Genomic DNA, 21,249 nt, shown 5'->3' with positions numbered 1-21,249 from the left:
CCGATTGAATGCAGTGGATTCCATGCAGCTTGATTGAATGTAGTGGATTCAATGCAGCCTGGTAAAATTCATCCCGATTGAATGCAGTGGATTCCATGCAGTGTGATTGAATGCAGTGTGATCCATGCAGCATGCAGAAATGGAACCCTATTGAATGCAGTGGATTTTATGCAGCATGGCCCAAAGCATCCCGATTAAATGCAGTGGATTTTAGGCAGAATGTCCCAAAACATCCCGATTGAATGCAGTGGATACCATGCAGCATGATTGAATGCAGTGGATTTTATGCACCATGGCCCAAAGCATCCAGATTGAATGCAGTGGATTCCATGCAGTGTCATTGAATGCAGTGGATTCCATGCATTGTGATTGAATGCAGTGTAAAACATGCAGCCTGGTAAAATGCATCCCGATTGAATGCTCTAGATTCCATGCAGCATGATTGAATGCAGTTGATTCCATGCAGCATGAAGAAATGGAACCATATTGAATGCAGTGGATTTTATGCAGCATGATTGAATGCAGTGGATTTTTGCAGCATGATTGAATGCAGTGGATTTTTTGAAGCTTGGTCCAAAGCATCATGATTTAATGCAGTGAATTTTCTGCAGCATGTCCCAATACATCCCGATAGAATGCATTGGATTCCATGCAGCATGATTGAATGCCGTGGATTTTATGCAGCATGGCCAAAAGCATCCCGATTGAATGCAGTGGATTCCATGCAGCATCATTGAATGCAGTGAATTCCATGCATTTTGATTGAATGCAGTGTAATCCATACAGCCTGGTAAAATGCATCCCGATTGACTGCAGTGGATTCCATGCAGCATGACTGAATGCAGTGGATTCCATGCAGCCTGGTAAAATGCATCCCTATTGAATGCATTGGATTCCATGCAGCGTGATTGAATTCAGTGTATTCCAGGCAGAATGAAGTAATGGAACCCTATTGAATGCAGGGAATTTAATGCAGCATGATTGAATGCACTGGATTCCTGCAGCATGAATGAATGCAGTGGATATTTTGCAGCATGGCCCCAAGCATCCCGATTGAATGCAGTGGATTCCATGCAGCGTCATGCAATGCAGAAGACTCCATGCATTGTGGCACAATGGATCCCGATTGTATTCAGTGCGGTTGGCGCAGTGAGGCCCAATGCATCCCGATTGAATGCAGTGGATTATATGCAGCATGGCCAAAAGCATCCCGATTGAAGGCAGTGGATTCCATGCAGCATGATTGAATACAGTGGATTATTTGCACCATGGCCCAAAGCATCGCGATTGAATGCAGTGGATTTCATGCAGCGTCATTGAATGCAGAACATTCCATACATTGTGGTGCAATGGATCTCGTTTGTATGCAGTGGAGACCATGCAGCGAGGCCCAATGCATCCCGATTGAATGCAGTGGATTTTATGCAGCATGGCCCAAAATATCCCGATTGGATGCAGTGGATTCCTTGCTGCATGATTGAATGCAGTGTATTTTATGCAGCATGGCCCAAAACATCCCGATTGAATGCAGTGGATTCCATGCAGCGTCATTGAATGCAGTGGATTCCATGCAGCCTGATAAAATTCATTCCAATTGAATGCAGTGGATTCCATGCAGTGTGATTTAATGCAGTGTGATCCATGCTGCATGCAGAAATTGAACCCTATTTAATGCAGTGGATTTTATGCAGCATGATTGAATGCAGTGAATTCCTTCAGCATGATTGAATGCAGTGGATTTTTGCAGCATGGCCCAAAGCATCCAGATTTAATGCAGTGGATTATATGCAGCATGGCCAAAAGCATCCAGATTGAATGCAGTGGATACCATGCAGCATGATTGAATGCAGTGCATATTATGCACCATGGCCAAAAGCATCCCGATTGAATGCAGTGGATTCGATGCAGCGTCATTGAATGCAGTGGATTCCATGCTTGTGATTGAATGCAGTGTAATTCATGCAGCCTGGTAAAATGAATCCCGATTGAATGCAGTGGATTCCAAGCAGCATAATTGAATGAGGTGGATTCCAGGCAGCATGAAGAAATGGAACCCTATTGAATGCAGGGTATTTTATGCAGCAGGATTAAATGCAGTGGATTCCTGCAGCATGATTGAATGCAGTGGATTTTTTGCAGCTTGGCCCAATGCATCCCGATTTAATGCAGTGGATTTATTCAGCATGTCCCAAAACATCCCGATTGAATGCAGAGGATACTGTGCAGCATGATTGAATGCAGTGGATTCCATGCAGCCTGGTAAAATGCATCCCGATTGAATGCAGTGGATTCCATGCAGCATGATTGAATGCAGTGGATTCCATGCAGCCTGGTAAAATTCATCCCGATTGAATGCAGTGGATTCCATGCAGCGTCATTTAATGCAGAAGACTCCCTGCATTGTGGCACAATGGATCCCGTATGTATTCAGTGGAGTCCACGCAGTGAGGCCCAATGCATCCCGATTGAATGCAGTGGATTTTATGCAGCATGGCCCAATGCATCCCGATTGAATGCCGTGGGTTCCATGCAGCGTGGTTAAATGCATCCTGATTGAATGCAGTGTATACCATTCAGTATGGCTAAATGGATACCCGTTGAATGCAGTGGATTCTATGCAGCATGGCCCAATTGATCTCAATTGAATGCAGTGGTGTCAATGCAGTGTGGTGCAATGGATTCTGATTGAATGCAGTGGATTCCATGCATCATGGCGCAATGGATCCCAATTGTATGCAGTGAAATAAATGCAGCGTGATTGAATGCAGTGTATTCCATGCAGCATGGTAAAAGTCATCCCGGTTGAATGCAGTTAATTCCATGCAGTGTGATTAAATGCAGTGTGATCCATGCTGCATGAAGAAATGGAACCTTATTGAATGCAGTGGATTTTTTGCAGCATGGCCCAAAGCATCCCGATTTAATGCACTGGATTTTAGGCAGCATGTCAAAAAACATCCCGATTGAATGCAGTGGATACCATGCAGCATGATTGAATGCAGTGGATTTTATGGACCATGGCCAAAAGCATCCCGATTGAAGGCAGTGGATTCCATGCAGCGTCATTGAATGCAGTGGATTCCATGCATTGTGATTGAATGCAGTGTAATCCATGCAGCCTGGTAAAATGCATCCCGATTGAATGCAGTGGATTCCATGCAGCATGATTGAATGCAGTGGATTCAATGCAGCATGAAGAAATTGAACCCTATTGAATGCAGTGGATTTTATGCATCATGATTGAATGCAGTGGATTCATGCAGCATGATTGAATGCAGTGTATTTTTTGAAGCTTGGCCCAAAGCATCCCGATTTACTGCACTGGATATTCTGTAGCATGTCCCAAAACATCCCGATTGAATGCAGTGGATACCGTGCAGCATGTTTGAATGCAGTGGATTTTATGGACCATGGCCAAAAGCATCCCGATTGAAGGCAGTGGATTCCATGCAGCGTCATTGAGCGCAGTGGATTCCTTGCATTGTGATTGAATGCAGTGTAATCAATGCAGCCTGGTAAAATGCATCCCGATTGAATGCAGTGGATTCCATGCAGCATGATTGAATGCAGTGGATTCCATGCAGCATGAAGAAAATGAACCCTATATAATGCAGTGGATTTTATGCAGCATGATTGAATGCAGTGGATTCCTGCAGCATGATTGAATGCAGTGTATTTTTTGAAGCTTGGCCCAAAGCATCCCGTATTACTGCAGTGGATATTCTGCAGCATGTCCCAAAACATCCCGATTGAATGCAGTTGATACCGTGCAGCATGTTTGAATGCAGTGGATTTTATGCAGCATGGCCAAAAGCATCCCGATTGAATGCCGTGGATTCCATGCAACATGATTGAATGCAGTGTAATCCATGCAGCGTGAAGTAATGGAACCCTATTGAATGCAGTATATTTTATGCAGCATGATTGAATGCAGTGGATTCCTGCGGCATGAATGAATGCAGTGGATTTTTTGCAGCATGGCACAAAGCATTACGATTTAATGCAGTGGATTCCATGCAGCGTCATTGAATATAGAGGACTCCATGTATTGTGCCAAAATGGATCCCGATTGTACTCAGTGCAGTTGACGCAGTGAGGCCCAATGCATCCCGATTGAATGCAGTTGATTTAATGCAGCAGGGCCAAAAGCATCCCGATTGAAAGCAGTGGATTCAATGCAATGTCATTGAATGCAGTGTAATACATGCAGCCTGGTAACATGCATCCGGATTGAATGCAGTGGATTCCATGAAGCATGCTTGAATGCAGTGGATTCCATGCAGCCTGGTAAAATGCATCCCAATTGAATGCAATGGATTCCATGCAGCGTGATTTAATGCAGTGCATTCCAGGCAGCATGAAGAAATGGAACCCTATTGAATGCAGGGAATTTAATGCAGCATGATTGAATGCTGTGGATTATTAGCAGCAAGGCCCAAAGTATTCCGAATGAATGCAGTGGATACCTGCAGCATGATTGAATGCAGTGGATTTTTTGCAGCATGGCCCAAATCATCCCGATTTAATGCAGGGGATTTTCTGCAGCATGTCCCAAAACATCCCGATTGAATCAGGTGGATTAGATGCAGCATGATTGAATGCAGTGGATTTTATGCAGCATGGCCAAAAGCATCCCGATTGAATGCAGTGGATTCCATGCAGCGTCATTGAATGCAGAAGACTCCCTGCATTTTGGCACAATGGATCCCGTATGTATTCAGTTGAGTTCACGCAGTGAGGCCCAATGCATCCCGATTGAATGCAGTGGGTTTTATGCAGCATTGCCAAAAGTATCCCGATTGAGTGCAGTGGATTCCATGCAGCGTCATTGAATGCAGTGGATTCCATGCATTGTGCTTGAATGCAGTGTAATCCATGCAGCCTGGTAAAATGCATCCCGATTGAATGCAGTGGATTCCATGCAGCATGATTGAATGCAGTGGATTCCATGCAGCCTGGTAAAATGCACCTCAATTAAATGATGTGGATTCCATGCATCCTGATTGAATGCAGTGTATTCCATGCAGCTTGAAGAAATGGAACACTATTGAATGCAGGGTATTTTATGCAGCATGATTGAATGCTGTGGATTCCTGCAGAATTATTGAATGCAGTGGATTTTTTGCAACATGTCCCAAAGCATCTCTGATTTAATGCAGTGGATTCCATGCAGCGTCATTGAATGCTGAGAATTCCATTCATTGTGGCGAAATGGATCACGATTGTGTGCAGTGGAGTCCATGCAGCGAGGCCAAATGCATCTCGATGGAATGCAGTGGATTTTATGCAGCATGGCCCCATGCAACCCGATTGAATGCCGTGGATTCCATGCAGCGTGGTGAAATGCATCCTGATTGAACGCAGTGTATACCATTCAGTGTGGCTAATTGGATCCCTATTGAATGCAGTGGATTCTATGCATCGTTGCCCAATTGATCTCAATTGAATGCAGTGGATTCAACGCGGTGTGGTGCAATGGATACTGATTGAATGCAGTGGATTCCATGCAGCCTGGTAAAATTAATCCCGATTGAATGCAGAGGATTCCATGCAGTGTGTTTTAATGCAGTGTGATCCATGCAGCATGAAGAAATGGAACCATATTGAATGCAGTGGATTTTATGCAGCATGATTGAATGCAGTGGATTTTTTGCAGAATGGCCCAAAGCATCCTGATTTAATGCAGTGAATTTTCTGCAGCATGTCCCAAAACATCCCGACTGAATGCAGTGGATACGGTGCAGCATGATTGAATGCATTGGATTTTATGCAGCATGTCCCAAAATATCCCAATTGGATGCACTGGATTCCATGCAGCATGATTGAATGCAGTGGATTTTATGCAGCATGGGCAAAAGCATCCCGATTCAATGCAGAGGATTCCATGCAGCGTCATTGAATGCAGTGGATTCCATGCATTGTGCTTGAATGCAGTGTAATCCATGCAGCCTGGTAAAAAGCATCCCGATTGAATGCAGTGGATTCCATGCAGCGTGAATGAATGCAGTGGATTCCATGCAGACGGGTAAAAAGCATCCCGATTGAATGCAGTGGATTCCATGCAGCGTGATTGAATGCAGTGGATTCCATGCAGCCAGGTAAAATGCATCCCGATTGAATGCAGTGAATTTTATGCAGCATGATTGAATGCAGTAGATTCCATGCAGCATGAAGTAATGCAACTCTATTGAATGCAGGGGATTTTATGCAGCATGATTGAATGCAGTGGATTCCTGCAGAATTAATGAATGCAGTGGATTTTTTGCAGCATGTCCCAAAGCATCTCGATTTAATGCAGTGGATTCCATGCAGCGTCATTGAATGCAGAGAATTCCATTCATTGTGGCGAAATTGATCACGATTGTGTGCAGTGGAGTCCATGCAGCGAGGCCAAATGCAACTCGATTGAATGCAGTGGATTTTATGCAGCATGGCCCAAAGCATCCCGATTGAATGCCGTGGATTCCATGCAGTGTGATTGAATACAGTGGAGGCCATGCAGCGTGGTGAAATGCATTCTGATTGAACGCAGTGTATACCATTCAGCGTGGCTAAATGGATCCCCATTCAATGCAGTGGATTCTATGCAGCGTGGCCCAATTGATCTCAATTGAATGCAGTGGATTCAATGCAGTGTGGTGCAATGGATCCTGATGGAATGCAGTGGATTCCATGCATCGTGGCCCAATGGATCCCAATTGAATGCAGTGATATCGATGCAGCGTGATTGAATGCAGTGTATTCCATGCAGCCTGGTAAAATGCATCCCGATTGAATGCAGTGGATTCCATGCAGCCAGATTGAATGCAGTGGATTCCATGCAGCCTGGTAAAATTCATCCCAATTGAATGCAGTGGGTTCCATGCAGCTTGATTGAATGCAGTGTATTCCAAGCAGAATGAAGAAATGGAACCCTATTGAATGCAGTGGATTTTATGCAGCATGATTGAATGCCGTTGTTTCATGAAGCATGATTGAATGCAGTGGATTTTTGCAGCATTGCCCAAAGCATCCCGATTTAATGGAGGGGATTTTCTGCAGCATGTCCCAAAACATCCCGATTGAATCAGGTGGATTACATGCAGCATGATTGAATGAAGTGGATTTTATGCAGCATGGCCAAAAGCATCCCGATTGAATGCAGTGGATTCCATGCAGCGTCAGTGAATGCAGAAGACTCCCTGCATTGTGGCACAATGGATCCCGTATGTATTCAGTTGAGTTCACGCAGTGAGGCCCAATTCATCCCGATTGAATGCAGTGGGTTTTATGCAGCATTGCCAAAAGTATCCCGATTGAGTGCAGTGGATTCCATGCAGCGTCATTGAATGCAGTGGATTCCATGCATTGTGCTTGAATGCAGTGTAATCCATGCAGCCTGGTAAAATGCATCCCGATTGAATGCAGTGGATTCCATGCAGCATGATTGAATGCAGTGGATTCCATGCAGCCTGGTAAAATGCACCTCAATTAAATGATGTGGATTCCATGCATCCTGATTGAATGCAGTGTATTCCATGCAGCTTGAAGAAATGGAACACTATTGAATGCAGGGTATTTTATGCAGCATGATTGAATGCTGTGGATTCCTGCAGAATTATTGAACGCAGTGGATTTTTTGCAACATGTCCCAAAGCATCTCTGATTTAATGCAGTGGATTCCATGCAGCGTCATTGAATGCTGAGAATTCCATTCATTGTGGCGAAATGGATCACGATTGTGTGCAGTGGAGTCCATGCAGCGAGGCCAAATGCATCTCGATGGAATGCAGTGGATTTTATGCAGCATGGCCCCATGCAACCCGATTGAATGCCGTGGATTCCATGCAGTGTGGTGAAATGCATCCTGATTGAACGCAGTGTATACCATTCAGTGTGGCTAATTGGATCCACATTCAATGCAGTGGATTCTATGCAGCGTGGCCCAATTGATCTCAACTGAAATAGTGGATTCCATGCATCATGGCGCAATGGATCCCAATTGAATGCAGTGAAATCGATGCAGCGTGAATGAATGCAGTGTAATTCATGCAGCGTGGTAAAATGCATCCCGATTGAATGCAGTGGATTTTATGCAGCATGATTGAATGCAGTGGATTCCTGCAGCATGGATGAATGCAGTGAATTTTTTGCAGCATGGCCCAAAGCATCCCGATTGAATGCAGTGCATTTTAGGCAGCATATCCCAAAACATCCCGATTGAATGCAGTGGATACCATGCAGCATGATTAAATGCAGTGAAGTTTATGCACCATGGCCAAAAGCATCCCGATTGAGTGCAGTGGATTCCAGGCAGCGTCATTAAATTCAGTTGATTCCATGCATTGGGATTGAATGCAGTGTAATCCATGCAGCCTGGTAAATTGCATCCCGATTGAATGCTGTAGATTCCATGCAGCATGATTGAATGCAGTTGATTCCATGCAGCATGAAGAAAAGGAACCCTATTGAATGCAGTGGATTTTATGCAGCATGCTTGAATGCAGTGGATTCCATGCAGCCTGGTAAAATGCATCCCAATTGAATGCAATGGATTCCATGCAGCGTGATTTAATGCAGTGCATTCCAGGCAGCATGAAGAAATGGAACCCTATTGAATGCAGGGAATTTAATGCAGCATGATTGAATGCTGTGGATTATTAGCAGCAAGGCCCAAAGTATTCCGAATGAATGCAGTGGATACCTGCAGCATGATTGAATGCAGTGGATTTTTTGCAGCATGGCCCAAATCATCCCGATTTAATGCAGGGGATTTTCTGCAGCATGTCCCAAAACATCCCGATTGAATCAGGTGGATTAGATGCAGCATGATTGAATGCAGTGGATTTTATGCAGCATGGCCAAAAGCATCCCGATTGAATGCAGTGGATTCCATGCAGCGTCATTGAATGCAGAAGACTCCCTGCATTTTGGCACAATGGATCCCGTATATATTCAGTTGAGTTCACGCAGTGAGGCCCAATGCATCCCGATTGAATGCAGTGGGTTTTATGCAGCATTGCCAAAAGTATCCCGATTGAGTGCAGTGGATTCCATGCAGCGTCATTGAATGCAGTGGATTCCATGCATTGTGCTTGAATGCAGTGTAATCCATGCAGCCTGGTAAAATGCATCCCGATTGAATGCAGTGGATTCCATGCAGCATGATTGAATGCAGTGGATTCCATGCAGCCTGGTAAAATGCACCTCAATTAAATGATGTGGATTCCATGCATCCTGATTGAATGCAGTGTATTCCATGCAGCTTGAAGAAATGGAACACTATTGAATGCAGGGTATTTTATGCAGCATGATTGAATGCTGTGGATTCCTGCAGAATTATTGAATGCAGTGGATTTTTTGCAACATGTCCCAAAGCATCTCTGATTTAATGCAGTGGATTCCATGCAGCGTCATTGAATGCTGAGAATTCCATTCATTGTGGCGAAATGGATCACGATTGTGTGCAGTGGAGTCCATGCAGCGAGGCCAAATGCATCTCGATGGAATGCAGTGGATTTTATGCAGCATGGCCCCATGCAACCCGATTGAATGCCGTGGATTCCATGCAGCGTGGTGAAATGCATCCTGATTGAACGCAGTGTATACCATTCAGTGTGGCTAATTGGATCCCTATTGAATGCAGTGGATTCTATGCATCGTTGCCCAATTGATCTCAATTGAATGCAGTGGATTCAACGCGGTGTGGTGCAATGGATACTGATTGAATGCAGTGGATTCCATGCAGCCTGGTAAAATTAATCCCGATTGAATGCAGAGGATTCCATGCAGTGTGTTTTAATGCAGTGTGATCCATGCAGCATGAAGAAATGGAACCATATTGAATGCAGTGGATTTTATGCAGCATGATTGAATGCAGTGGATTTTTTGCAGAATGGCCCAAAGCATCCTGATTTAATGCAGTGAATTTTCTGCAGCATGTCCCAAAACATCCCGACTGAATGCAGTGGATACGGTGCAGCATGATTGAATGCATTGGATTTTATGCAGCATGTCCCAAAATATCCCAATTGGATGCACTGGATTCCATGCAGCATGATTGAATGCAGTGGATTTTATGCAGCATGGGCAAAAGCATCCCGATTCAATGCAGAGGATTCCATGCAGCGTCATTGAATGCAGTGGATTCCATGCATTGTGCTTGAATGCAGTGTAATCCATGCAGCCTGGTAAAAAGCATCCCGATTGAATGCAGTGGATTCCATGCAGCGTGAATGAATGCAGTGGATTCCATGCAGACGGGTAAAAAGCATCCCGATTGAATGCAGTGGATTCCATGCAGCGTGATTGAATGCAGTGGATTCCATGCAGCCAGGTAAAATGCATCCCGATTGAATGCAGTGAATTTTATGCAGCATGATTGAATGCAGTAGATTCCATGCAGCATGAAGTAATGCAACTCTATTGAATGCAGGGGATTTTATGCAGCATGATTGAATGCAGTGGATTCCTGCAGAATTAATGAATGCAGTGGATTTTTTGCAGCATGTCCCAAAGCATCTCGATTTAATGCAGTGGATTCCATGCAGCGTCATTGAATGCAGAGAATTCCATTCATTGTGGCGAAATTGATCACGATTGTGTGCAGTGGAGTCCATGCAGCGAGGCCAAATGCAACTCGATTGAATGCAGTGGATTTTATGCAGCATGGCCCAAAGCATCCCGATTGAATGCCGTGGATTCCATGCAGTGTGATTGAATACAGTGGAGGCCATGCAGCGTGGTGAAATGCATTCTGATTGAACGCAGTGTATACCATTCAGCGTGGCTAAATGGATCCCCATTCAATGCAGTGGATTCTATGCAGCGTGGCCCAATTGATCTCAATTGAATGCAGTGGATTCAATGCAGTGTGGTGCAATGGATCCTGATGGAATGCAGTGGATTCCATGCATCGTGGCCCAATGGATCCCAATTGAATGCAGTGATATCGATGCAGCGTGATTGAATGCAGTGTATTCCATGCAGCCTGGTAAAATGCATCCCGATTGAATGCAGTGGATTCCATGCAGCCAGATTGAATGCAGTGGATTCCATGCAGCCTGGTAAAATTCATCCCAATTGAATGCAGTGGGTTCCATGCAGCTTGATTGAATGCAGTGTATTCCAAGCAGAATGAAGAAATGGAACCCTATTGAATGCAGTGGATTTTATGCAGCATGATTGAATGCCGTTGTTTCATGAAGCATGATTGAATGCAGTGGATTTTTGCAGCATTGCCCAAAGCATCCCGATTTAATGGAGGGGATTTTCTGCAGCATGTCCCAAAACATCCCGATTGAATCAGGTGGATTACATGCAGCATGATTGAATGAAGTGGATTTTATGCAGCATGGCCAAAAGCATCCCGATTGAATGCAGTGGATTCCATGCAGCGTCAGTGAATGCAGAAGACTCCCTGCATTGTGGCACAATGGATCCCGTATGTATTCAGTTGAGTTCACGCAGTGAGGCCCAATTCATCCCGATTGAATGCAGTGGGTTTTATGCAGCATTGCCAAAAGTATCCCGATTGAGTGCAGTGGATTCCATGCAGCGTCATTGAATGCAGTGGATTCCATGCATTGTGCTTGAATGCAGTGTAATCCATGCAGCCTGGTAAAATGCATCCCGATTGAATGCAGTGGATTCCATGCAGCATGATTGAATGCAGTGGATTCCATGCAGCCTGGTAAAATGCACCTCAATTAAATGATGTGGATTCCATGCATCCTGATTGAATGCAGTGTATTCCATGCAGCTTGAAGAAATGGAACACTATTGAATGCAGGGTATTTTATGCAGCATGATTGAATGCTGTGGATTCCTGCAGAATTATTGAACGCAGTGGATTTTTTGCAACATGTCCCAAAGCATCTCTGATTTAATGCAGTGGATTCCATGCAGCGTCATTGAATGCTGAGAATTCCATTCATTGTGGCGAAATGGATCACGATTGTGTGCAGTGGAGTCCATGCAGCGAGGCCAAATGCATCTCGATGGAATGCAGTGGATTTTATGCAGCATGGCCCCATGCAACCCGATTGAATGCCGTGGATTCCATGCAGTGTGGTGAAATGCATCCTGATTGAACGCAGTGTATACCATTCAGTGTGGCTAATTGGATCCACATTCAATGCAGTGGATTCTATGCAGCGTGGCCCAATTGATCTCAACTGAAATAGTGGATTCCATGCATCATGGCGCAATGGATCCCAATTGAATGCAGTGAAATCGATGCAGCGTGAATGAATGCAGTGTAATTCATGCAGCGTGGTAAAATGCATCCCGATTGAATGCAGTGGATTTTATGCAGCATGATTGAATGCAGTGGATTCCTGCAGCATGGATGAATGCAGTGAATTTTTTGCAGCATGGCCCAAAGCATCCCGATTGAATGCAGTGCATTTTAGGCAGCATATCCCAAAACATCCCGATTGAATGCAGTGGATACCATGCAGCATGATTAAATGCAGTGAAGTTTATGCACCATGGCCAAAAGCATCCCGATTGAGTGCAGTGGATTCCAGGCAGCGTCATTAAATTCAGTTGATTCCATGCATTGGGATTGAATGCAGTGTAATCCATGCAGCCTGGTAAATTGCATCCCGATTGAATGCTGTAGATTCCATGCAGCATGATTGAATGCAGTTGATTCCATGCAGCATGAAGAAAAGGAACCCTATTGAATGCAGTGGATTTTATGCAGCATGATTGAATGCAGTGGATTCCTGCAGCATGATTGATTGCATTGTATTTTTTGCGGCTTGCCCCAAAGCATCCCGATTTAATGCAGTCGATTTTCTGCAGCATGTCCCAAAACATCCCGATTGAATGCAGTCGATACCGTGCAGCATGATTGAATGCAGTGGATTTTATGCAGCATGGCCAAAAGCATCCCGAGTCAATGCAGAGGATTCCATGCAGCGTCATTGAATGCAGTGGATTCCATGCATTGTGCTTGAATGCAGTCTAATCCATGCAGCCTGGTAAAATGCATCCGGATTGAATGCAGTGGATTCCATGGAGCATGATTGAATGCAGTGGATTCCATGCAGCCTGGTAAAATGCATCCCTATTGAATGCATTGGATTCCATGCAGCGTGATTTAATTCAGTGCATTCCAGGCAGCATGAAGTAATGGAACCCTATTGAATGAAGTGTATTTTATGCACCATGATTGAATGCACTGGATTCCTGCAGCATGAATGAATGCAGTGGATTTTTTGTAGCGTGGCCCAAAGCATCCCGATTGAATGCAGTGGATTCCATGCAGCGTCATTGAATGCAGAAGACTACATGCATTGTGGCACAATGGATCCCGATTGTATTCAGTGCGGTTGACGCAGTGAGGCCTAATGCATCCCGATTGAACGCAGTGGATTCCATGCAGCATGATTGAATACAGTGGATTATTTGCAGCATGGCCCAAAGCATCCTGAATGAATGCAGTGGATTACATGCAGCGTCATTTAATGCAGAACATTCCATACATTGTCGTGCAATGGATCTCGTTTGTATGCAGTGGAGACCATGCAGCGAGGCCCAATGCATCCCGATTGAATGCAGTGAATTTTATGCAACATGACCAAAAATATGGCGATTAGATGCTGTGGATTCCTTGCTGTATTATTTAATGCAGTTTATTTTATGCAGCATGGCCAAAAGCATCCCGATAGAATGCAGTGGATTCCATGCAGCGTCATTGAATGCAGTGGATTCCATGCATTGTGATTGAATGCAGTGTAATCCAGGCAGCCTGGTAAAATGCATCCCGATTGAATGCAGTCGATTCCATGTATTGTGATTGAATGCAGTGTAATCCATGCAGCGTGGTAAAATGCATCCCGATTGAATGCAGTGGATTTTATGCAGCATGATTGAATGCAGTGGATTCCATGCAGCCTGGTAAAATGCATCCCACTTAAATGCTGCGGATTCCATGCAGCATGATTGAATGAAGTCGATTCCATGCAGCATGAAGAAATGGAACCCTATTGAATGCAGGGGATTTTATGCAGCATGATTGAATGCAGTGGATTCCTTCAGCATGATTGAATGAAGTGGATTTTTTGCAGCATGGCCACAAACATCCCGATTGAATGCCATGGATTCCATGCAGCGTGGTGAAATGCATCCTGATTGAACGCAGTGTATACAATGCAGCGTGGCTAAATGGATCCCCATTCAATGCAGTGGATTCTATGCAGCGTGGCCCAATTGATCTCAACTGAATGCAGTGGATTCCATGCATCATGGCGCAATGGATCCCAAATGAATGCAGTGAAATCGATGCAGTGTGATTGAATGCAGTGTATTCCATGCAGCCTGGTACAATGCAACCGGATTGAATGCAGTGGATTTCATGAAGCATGATTGAATGCAGTGGATTCCATGCAGCCTGGTAAAATTCATCCCGATTGAATGCAGTGGATTTTATGCAGCATGATTGAATGCAGTGGATTCCTGCAGCATGAATGAATGCAGTGAATTTTTTGCAGCATGGCCCAAAGCATCCCGATTTAATGGAGTGGATTTTAGGCAGCATATCCCAAAACATCCCGATTGAATGCAGTGGATACCATGCAGCATGATTAAATGCAGTGGAGTTTATGCACCATGGCCAAATGCATCCCGATTGAATGCAGTGGATTCCATGCAGCGTCATTAAATGCAGTGGATTCCATGCATTGGGATTGAATGCAGTGAAATCCATGCAGCCTGGTAAAATGCATCCCGATTGAATGCAGTGGATTCCATGCAGCATGATTGAATGCAGTGTATTCCATGCACCATGAAGAAATGGAACACTATTGAATGCAGGGGATTTTATGCAGCATGATTGAACTCAGTTTATTCCTGCAGCATGATTGAATGCATTGTATTTTTTGCAGCTTGGCCCAAAGCATCCCGATTTAATGCAGTGGATTTTCTGCAACATGTCCCAAAACATCCCGATTGAATGCAGTCAATACCATGCAGCGTCATTGAATGCAGTGGATTCCATGCATTGTGCTTGAATGCAGTGTAATCCATGCAGCTTGGTAAAATGCATCCCGATTGAATGCAGTGGATTCCATGCAGCATGATTGAATGCAGTGTAATCCATGCAGCCTGGTAAAATGCATCCCGATTGAATGCAGTGGATTCAATGCAGCATGATTGAATGCAGTGTATTCCATGCGGCATGCGTGATTGCAGTGGATTCCATGCAGCCTGGAAAAATGCATCCCAATTGAATGCAGTGGATTCCATGCAGCGTGATTTAATGCAGTGTATTCCAGGCAGCATGAAGAAATGTAACCCTATTAAATGCAGTGGATACCTACAGCATGATTAAATGCAGTGGATTATTTGCAGCATGGCCAAATCATCCCGATTGAGTGCAGTGGATTCCATGCAGCGTCATTGAATGCAGTGGATGTTTTGCAGCATGGCCCAAAGCATCCCGATTGAATGCAGTGGATTCCATGCAGCGTCATTGAATGCAGTGGATTCCATGCAGCCTGGTAAAATGCACCTCAATTAAATGATGTGGATTCCATGCATCCTGATTGAATGCAGTGTATTCCATGCAGCATGAAGAAATGGAAGACTATTGAATGCAGGGTATTTTATGCAGCATGACTGAATGCTGTGGATTCCTGCAGAATTATTGAATGCAGTGGATTTTTTGCAACATGTCCCAAAGCATCTCTGATTTAATGCAGTGGATTCCATGCAGCGTCATTGAATGCTGAGAATTCCATTCATTGTGGCGAAATGGATCACGATTGTGTGCAGTGGAGTCCATGCAGCGAGGCCAAATGCATCTCGATGGAATGCAGTGGATTTTATGCAGCATGGCCCCATGCAACCCGATTGAATGCCGTGGATTCCATGCAGCGTGGTGAAATGCATCCTGATTGAACGCAGTGTATACCATTCAGTGTGGCTAATTGGATCCCTATTGAATGCAATGGATTCTATGCATCGTTGCCCAATTGATCTCAATTGAATGCAGTGGATTCAATGCGGTGTGGTGCAATGGATAATGTTTGAATGCAGTGGATTCAATGCAGCCTGGTAAAATTAATCCCGATTGAATGCAGAGGATTCCATGCAGTGTGATTTAATGCAGTGTGATCCATGCAGCATGAAGAAATGGAACCCTATTGAATGCAGTGGATTTTATGCAGCATGATTGAATGCAGTGGATTTTTTGCAGAATGGCCCAAAGCATCCTGATTTAATGCAGTGAATTTTTTGCAGCATGTCCCAAAACATCCCAACTGAATGCAGTGGATACGGTGCAGCATGATTGAATGCATTGGATTTTATGCAGCATGACCCAAAATATCCCGATTGGATGCACTGGATTCCATGCAGCATGATTGAATGCAGTGGATTTTATGCAGCATGGGCAAAAGCATCCCGATAGAATGCAGTGGATTCCTTGCAGCGTCAGTGAATGCAGAAGACTCCCTGCATTGTGGCACAATGGATCCCGTATGTATTTAGTGGAGTCAACGCAGTGAGGCCCAGTGCATCCAGATTGAACGCAGTGGATTCCATGCAGCGTCATTGAATGCAGTGGATTCCATGCAGCGTCATTGAATGCAGTGTAATCCATGCAACCTGGTAAAATGCATCCCGATTGAATGCAGTGTATTCCATGTATTGTGAATGAATGCAGTGTAATACATGCAGCGTGGTAAAATGCATCCTGAATGAATGCAGTGGATTCCATGCAGCATGATTGAATGCAGTGGACTCCATGCAGCCTGGTAAAATTCATCTCAATTAAATGCTGTGGATTCCATGCAGCTTGATTGAATGCAGTGTATTCCATGCAGCATGAAGAAATGGAACCCTATTGAATGCAGGGGATTTTATGCAGCATGATTGAATGCAGTGGATTATTTGCAGCATGGCCCAAAGCATCCCGATTGAATGCAGTGGATTCCATGCAGCGTCATTGAATGCAGTGGATTCCATGCATTGTGATTGAATGCAGTGTAATCCAGGCAGCCTGGTAAAATGCATCCCAATTGAATGCAGTCGATTCCATGTATTGTGATTGAATGCAGTGTAATCCATGCAGCGTGGTAAAATGCATCCCGAATGAATGCAGTGGTTTTTATGCAGCATGATTGAATGCAGTATATTCCATGCAGCCTGGTAAAATGCATCCCACTTAAATGCTGCGGATTCCATGCAGCATGATTGAATGAAGTGGATTCCATGCAGCATGAAGAAATGGAACCCTATTGAATGCAGGGGATTTTATGCAGCATGATTGAATGCAGTGGATTCCTTCAGCATGATTGAATGAAGTGGATTTTTTGCAGCATGGCCACAAACATCCCGATTGAACGCCATGGATTCCATGCAGCGTGGTGAAATGCATCCTGATTGAACGCAGTGTATACAATGCAGCGTGGCTAAATGGATCCCCATTCAATGCAGTGGATTCTATGCAGCGTGGCCCAATTGATCTCAACTGAATGCAGTGGATTCCATGCATCATGGCGCAATGGATCACAATTGAATGCAGTGAAAATGATGCAGCGTGATTGAATGCAGTGTATTCCATGCAGCTTGGTAAAATGCATCCCGATTGAATGCAGTGGATTCCATGCAGTGTGATTGAATGCAGTGTGATCCATGCAGCATGCAGAAATGGAACCCTATTGAATGCAGGGGATTTTATGCAGCATGATTGAATGCAGTGGATTCCTGCAGCATGATTGAATGCAGTGGATTTTTTGCAGCATGGCCCAAAGCATCCCGATTAAATGCAGTGGATTTCAGGCAGCATGTCTCAAAACATCCCGATTGAATGCAGTGGATACCATGCAGCATGATTGAATGCAGTGGATTTTATGCACCATGGCCCAAAGAATCCAGATTGAATGCAGTGGATTCAATGCAGTGTCATTGAATGCAGTGGATTCCATGCATTGTGATTGAATGCAGTGTAAACCATGCAGCCTGGTAAAATGCATCCCGATTGAATGCAGTAGATTCCATGCAGCATGATTGAATGCAGTTGATTCCATGCAGCATGAAGTAATGGAACCCTATTGAATGCAGTGGATTTTATGCAGCATGATTGAATGCAGTGGATTTTTGCAGCATGATTGAATGCAGCGGATTTTTTGAAGCTTGGCCCAAAGCATCAAGATGTAATGCAGTGAATTTTCTGCAGCATGTCCACATACATCCCGATTGAATGCAGTGGATACCATGCAGCATGATTGAATGCAGTGGATTTTATGCAGCATGGCCAAAAGCATCCTGATAGAATGCAGTGGATTCCATGCAGCGTCATTGAATGCAGTGGATTCCATGCATTGTGATTGAATGCAGTGTAATCCAGGCAGCCTGGTAAAATGCATCCCGATTGAATGCAGTCGATTCCATGTATTGTGATTGAATGCAGTTTAATCCATGCAGCGAGGTAAAATGCATCCCGATTGAATGCAGTGGATTTTATGCAGCATGATTGAATGCAGTGTATTCCATGCAGCCTGGTAAAATGCATCCCGATTGAAAGCAGTGGATTCCATGAAGCATGATTGCATGCAGTGGATTACATGCAGCCTGGTAAAATTCATCCCGATTGAATGCAGTGGATTCCATGCAGTGTGATTGAATGCAGTGTGATCCATGCAGCATGCAGAAATGGAACCCTATTGAATGCAGTGGATTTTATGCAGCATGATTGAATATAGTGGATTCCTGCAGCATGATTGAATGCAGTGGATTTTTTGCAGCATGGCCCAAAGCATCCCGATTAAATGCAGTGGATTTTAGGCAGCATGTCCGAAAACATCCCGATTGAATGCAGTAGATACCATGCAGCATGATTGAATGCAGTGGATTTTATGCACCATGGCCCAAAGCATCCAGATTGAATGCAGTGGATTCCATGCAGCGTCATTGAATGCAGTGGATTCCATGCATTGTGATTGAATGCAGTGTAAACCATGCAGCCTGGTAAAATGCATCCCGATTGAATTCAGTAGATTCCATGCAGCATGATTGAATGCAGTTGATTCCATGCAGCATGAAGAAATTGAACCCTATTGAATGCAGTGGATTTTATGCAGCATGATTGAATGCAGTGGATTTTTGCAGCATGATTGAATGCAGCGGATTTTTTGAAGCTTGGCCCAAAGCATCAAGATTTAATGCAGTGAATTTTCTGCAGCATGTCCCCATACATCCCGATTGAATGAAGTGGATACCGTGCAGCATGATTGAATGCAGTGGATTTTATGCAGCATGGCCAAAAGCATCCCGATAAAATGCAGTGGATTCCATGCGGCGTCATTGAATGCAGTGTATTCCATGCATTGTGATTGAATGCAGTGTAATCCAGGCAGCCTGGTAAAATGCATCCCGATTGAATGCAGTTGATTCCATGTATTGTGATTGAATGCAGTTTAATCCATGCAGCGTGGTAAAATGCATCCCGATTGAATGCAGTGGATTTTATGCAGCATGATTGAATGCAGTGGATTCCATGCAGCATGAAGAAATGGAACCCTATTGAATGCAGGGGATTTTATGCAGCATGATTGAATGCACTGGATTCCTTCAGCATGATTGAATGAAGTGGATTTTTTGCAGCATGGCCACAAACATCCCGATTGAATGCCATGGATTCCATGCAGCGTGGTGAAATGCATCCTGATTGAACGCAGTGTATACAATGCAGCGTGGCTAAATGGATCCCCTTTCAATGCAGTGGATTCTATGCAGCGTGGCCCAATTGATCTCAACTGAATGCAGTGGATTCCATGCATCATGGTGCAATGGATCCCAATTGAATGCAGTGAAATCGATGCAGCGTGATTGAATGCAGTGTAATTCATGCAGCGTGGTAAAATGCATCCCGATTGAATGCAGTGGATTCCATGCAGCGTGAATGAATTCAGTGGATTCCATGCAGACGGGTAAAAAGCATCCCGATTGAATGCAGTGGATTCCATGCAGCGTGATTGAATGCAGTGGATTCCATGCAGCCAGGTAAAATGCATCCCGATTGAATGCAGTGAATTTTATGCAGCATGATTGAATGCAGTAGATTCCATGCAGCATGAAGTAATGCAACTCTATTGAATGCAGGGGATTTTATGCAGCATGATTGAATGCAGTGGATTCCTGCAGAATTAATGAATGCAGTGGATTTTTTGCAGCATGTCCCAAAGCATCTCGATTTAATGCAGTGGATTCCATGCAGCGTCATTGAATGCAGAGAATTCCATTCATTGTGGCGAAATGGATCACGATTGTGTGCAGTGGAGTCCATGCAGCGAGGCCAAATGCAACTCGATTGAATGCAGTGGATTTTATGCAGCATGGCCCAAAGCATCCCGATTGAATGCCGTGGATTCCATGCAGTGTGATTGAATACAGTGGAGGCCATGCAGCGTGGTGAAATGCATCCTGATTGAACGCAGTGTATACCATTCAGCGTGGCTAAATGGATCCCCATTGAATGCAGTGGATTCGATGCAGCGTGGCCCAATTGATCTCAATTGAATGCAGTGGATTCAATGCAGTGTGGTGCAATGGATCCTGATTGAATGCAGTGGATTCCATGCATCGTGGCCCAATGGATCCCAATTGAATGCAGTGATATCGATGCAGCGTGATTGAATGCAGTGTATTCCATGCAGCCTGGTAAAATGCATCCCGATTGAATGCAGTGGATTCCATGCAGCCTGATTGAATGCAGTGGATTCCATGCAGCATGAAGAAATGGAACCCTATTGAATGCAGTGGATTTTATGCAGCATGATTGAATGCCGTGGTTTCATGCAGCATGATTGAAAGCAGTGGATTTTTGCAGCATTGCCCAAAGCATCCCGATATAATGCAGTGGATTTTCTGCAGCATGTCCCAAAACATCCCGATTGAATGAGGTGGATTACATGCAGCATGATTGAATGAAGTGGATTTTATGCAGCATGGCCAAAAGCATCCCGATTGAATGCAGTGGATTCCATGCAGCGTCAGTGAATGCAGAAGACTCCCTGCATTGTGGCACAATGGATCCCGTATGTATTTAGTGGAGTCAACGCAGTGAGGCCCAGTGCATCCAGATTGAACGCAGTGGATTCCATGCAGCGTCATTGAATGCAGTGGATTCCATGCAGCGTCATTGAATGCAGTGTAATCCATGCAACCTGGTAAAATGCATCCCGATTGAATGAAGTGTATTCCATGATTTGTGAATGAATGCAGTGTAATCCATGCAGCGTGGTAAAATGCATCCTG

The sequence above is a fragment of the Sus scrofa genome, chromosome 14 (assembly GCF_054392235.1).
Source record: "Sus scrofa isolate SSC_HxYL_T2T_F1_AM1 chromosome 14, Sscrofa_HxYL_maternal_Yorkshire_Landrace_v2.0, whole genome shotgun sequence".
NCBI classification, from domain to species: Eukaryota; Metazoa; Chordata; class Mammalia; order Artiodactyla; family Suidae; genus Sus; species Sus scrofa.
Note: the sequence above shows the minus strand (reverse complement) of the source record.